Raw genomic sequence first — 4,142 nt, 5'->3', positions numbered from 1 at the left:
ACAAAATTCTAAATGTGGAGGAGCTGTCAATGTAGGAAGAAAGGTCTTTATAAAATTCAGTCTTGCAAGGTTCAACTCCAGCTAGTTGAAGGAGAGTTCAGGATTTCTTTGCAACTCTTACATGTGCTACTTCGGTACCTGCTCTGGTTTTGAGCATTCAGAGGGTCAAAAAGAATAGCCTGAAAGCTGCCGTTGGCATGTGTCAGGAACTGCTGTCTGTGCTGGAGAAACAAAAGCATCTGAACATCAGGTGGAACGAGAAGGTCAGGTACACCACCAGAGATTAACTGCAGTTCACCTCTGGCTCCATGCTCACGGGAACAGCTTTTCTTTGTAGGATGAAGGTCTGTGTGTTTCTTGCAGTGAGCGCTCCGGCTTGTTGCAGCACAGGGAGAGAGTGGGGCATGTCTGTGGCTGGTGGCAGGGCTCTACCCTCTGCTTTTTGTTATTTTATTTTTTTCGTCCTTGCCAGCCCTCTTCATCACAAAGATATTTTGTAGAAACCTTCTGACTGGAGGTTTCTCAGTAACCAGAGGTATGCCCCCCCCCTCTTTTTGAGGCCTTTTGATCCTTGCACAGGCTTCAGGGAGGGCAGAGGGAGCTCAGCTCTCCCTGTTGAGGGCTCTGCTCCCACTTGGGGTTTGATGGGGAAGAGTGGCTTTGGGGCACTTCTCTAAGCAGAAGAGGAGGCAGGTGAGAAGTGTCTAGGGCATGGCTATGGTGCTGTCACTGAAATGCACTTCAGTAAGTACCCAAGATCAACTTTGAGCCTGGTCTTGAGGTAAGAGTGTAGGAATATAGTTTCTAAGACAATAAACTAGTGCTGCTTCTCCTCCACTTGGAGTGCAGCAGGATGCTGAAGGCAGCAGAGACTAAGCACTAAACCATGCATTAGTACTGACAAAGAAAACACTGTAGAATAACCTAGTAAGAGGCTTTTTCTTTTTTTCCCATAAGGAATGAAATCCAACTCTCCGCATTGGTTAGGAGACCAAAGTGTTTGCATATGGGATGTTAAAAAACACATGGGCAACCCAAGTCAGTGCAAGTTTGCAGGGCAGTAAAATAGTATGTGGGACATCCTTTTTTTCCAACTTTACTGTCCATCCAGTACCAGACAAGTGCTAAACTGTTAATTACTGTTGCATCCATGTTTCATGTAAGGTATTTTAGATTACTTTGAAGATAGTTTGACTAATTTGCATCACTGCATTTTTCCATTGTACTACAGTGAGGAAGAAGTACCGTGATAGTGCCAGCTTCTGTGTTAATATTTAAAGGAAAGAAATTACCTGCTCTTCAATATTCCTTAGAAGTTTACAACTAGGAGGCATGGGAGGCAAGAGTGCTAGTGTTACAGAAGGTCCAAACATACTATAGCAGTGGCATGTGAATGTAATGTTGCTGTTAAATTTCCACTACAAGCTGCATTAAAAAAAAAAATCCAAGAGTCATGAGGCCAAATGAAGAATAAATTAATTTATACTGTGTATGTCACAGTACTCTGTACACTAAAGTTTGACTATATTGGGCTTATTGCTGCTTACAGAAATACTGCTGTCTTATTCTTTGATCCTCTTTTCCTCTCTAAAGTTAAGGAGTAGCTTTAGAAGCATTTTGAGATCTCGCTGACGCTGCTCCTGTAAAAGGAAGCTCTATAGGGGAAATACCAGTAAATTTACTTTTACCTTCAGGAAGGTAGTCAGATTTTGTTTAGTGCCCAGTATGCAAAATGTGGAAGCTGAAATATGACATAAAAAAGATAACATTTACTGGTTTAATGTTTACTTCCAGTATAATGAACTTACTGGTAAAAAGGAATGATTTATCAATGCTCTCTGCTGAGCTTTGCAAGCACATGAAGCGTTAAAAGCGGAAGAATGTCCTTGTTCATGACTGTTCCTCTCTGTAACCAACAAGTACAAAAGGTCTTTTTTTTTTTAATAGTTTCAGGGGTTTTTTTAAATACAACTTAAAGTCGGAATACACTCTGCTGGGTTGTGATAAATGTTTGCCCTCAGCTTCCCCCTTGGACAGAACAAGAACTCCCCCAGGGCTGTGAATCAGTCAATCTGTTAAGCCTAAGATAGATCTACAAGTATTTTTATAGAATCATAGAATAGTTTGGGTTGGAAGGGACCTTTGAAGGTCATCTAGTCCAACCCCCCTGCAGTGAGCAGGGACGTCTTCAACTAGATCAGGTTGCTCAGAGCCCCATCCAACCTGACCTTGAATATCTCCAGGGATGGGGCATCTACCACCTCTCTTGGCAACCTCTGCCACTGTTTCACCACCCTCATTGTCAAAAATTTATTTCTTCTATCTAGTCTAAATGTGCCCTCTTAGTTTAAAACTATTACCCCTTGTCCTATCGCTACAGTCCCTGCTGCAATAAGGTCTCCCCAGAGCCGCCTTTTCAACCAACAAACACTTTGTGGAGGAGAGCTTCCTTCATGATGTGAGTTTCTGTAAAATGTTTTGCTTTATATTGTAGGAAAAAAGTTAACATGGGCTGAGACGCAATTAAATTTCTGGACATCTCATGCCCAGAGTTTTAATATCCTTTTGGGATTTGAGTAGTGTTTTGCATATGATACGTTAGGCTACAAAGAAGTTACGTTGCTACTGTAAAGTAAATACTCATAGAGGTTTGGTCTTTTACCAATTTTAAACCACAAAATAAGCTGTAGGAAAAATGCAGATTTTCTTCTGGAGTTAACTAATATTTGGACTAAATGCAATAAATACATACTGTTTTATACTTTCCACTGTGCTCTTGAGTCTCTTGCGTTTATTAAATACAGTCTTAAACTGATCCCATCAGCTTCTTTTTCTGTTGCAGTGTGAAGGGAAACAATGGAACATGCAGGTAAAACAAGTGCATTACAAGGCTGAAGCTTAATTGCAGGTTCAAGAGGACCAGAGCAGAGCATCGGCAGGGCTGAGCAACCATCTCATCATGGTAGGACAGTTAGTGTTGTGCCCTTCTCTGAAGGAGGCCCCATTAGTGTTATGGTAAAAAATCAGTGTTCCATGAAGTTTTAATGTGCAGGTTTTAGAAAATCTTCCCCAAGTGTAGTGGTTCTGAAATAACATCTGGGTCTATATGTGCAACTCAGGGGTTATATAAACAAATTAATGTTACACCACAGTGACCATGGTAACATTTAGAAGAGGGAAACCCCATAAATAGCAGAAGGAAAAAATTGCTTGCAGTAACTCATTGAACAAATCAGTAGAAAATGGGGTTATTTTCACTTGGTTTACTCCTTCTGCTTTCATATGCCTCATACTCACTGTTTGCTTTTAACTGTCCTCCCCTCACACACAAATCTTCCCACCTCCAAATACCAAGGAGGGAGAGTAAACCTAACATGTAGTGTGAACTGATTTACCGTTGCTAGTATAGCCTTTCCAACACAGGTATCTTAGTAGTATTCCTGCCACTGGAATATCTTGGTGCATTCCAGAATACTTTAAAAAGTTGATTTTCAGTGGCGAGGAAATTTTAGATTTCTGTATGAAGACAGAACAGAGATATTTTTGCAAGCGTGTGGTACAGTGGTGAAGGATTAAATGCTCTAAAACCACGACTGAAATCGATTCAGACCCTCTCCTGTTTCAGCTGTCAGACTGTGAAGCTGTCAGCCTGCTCCATCAGGGCAGAGTATTATCCAAATACAGACCCCGGGGAAGTACTCGTAAGAGTGATGCTGTGTTGATACAGTTAAGTGAAGCCCCCCAAATGCCCAAAATAATTCATACCACACAAAAAAAAAAAAAAAAACAAAAAAAACCACCAGACAACCAAAAAACCCAGCTTGTTACTTGGGAGGCCGCAGAAGTCATCGCTAGCTGAAAGCAAGCAACAGGAATGGCTAAAACCAGCTGGAGTGATTGAATCCAGTGAGGCTGGAGATTTACCCAAGCAGTGAAAATCCTTGCTGCAGCCACGCAGGGGGGAGGCAGCGGGAAAGGCTGAGCCTGCAGACAGGGCTTCTCCGCCCCAGGGTTTGGTTTCCACCCCTGCTCGGCATGGTCCTGTGGTGTCTTTTAAAGATGCCTTCTAAATAAAGGTATCTTTTAAAGAAGCCCGAGGCTTTGGTAGCGCCCGAGCGACGCCGTGAGCAGGGCTGCTGCCC

The sequence above is a fragment of the Phaethon lepturus genome, unplaced genomic scaffold, assembly GCF_000687285.1.
Source record: "Phaethon lepturus isolate BGI_N335 unplaced genomic scaffold, ASM68728v1 scaffold3078, whole genome shotgun sequence".
Lineage (NCBI taxonomy): Eukaryota > Metazoa > Chordata > Aves > Phaethontiformes > Phaethontidae > Phaethon > Phaethon lepturus.
This window is presented reverse-complemented; position numbering follows the sequence as displayed.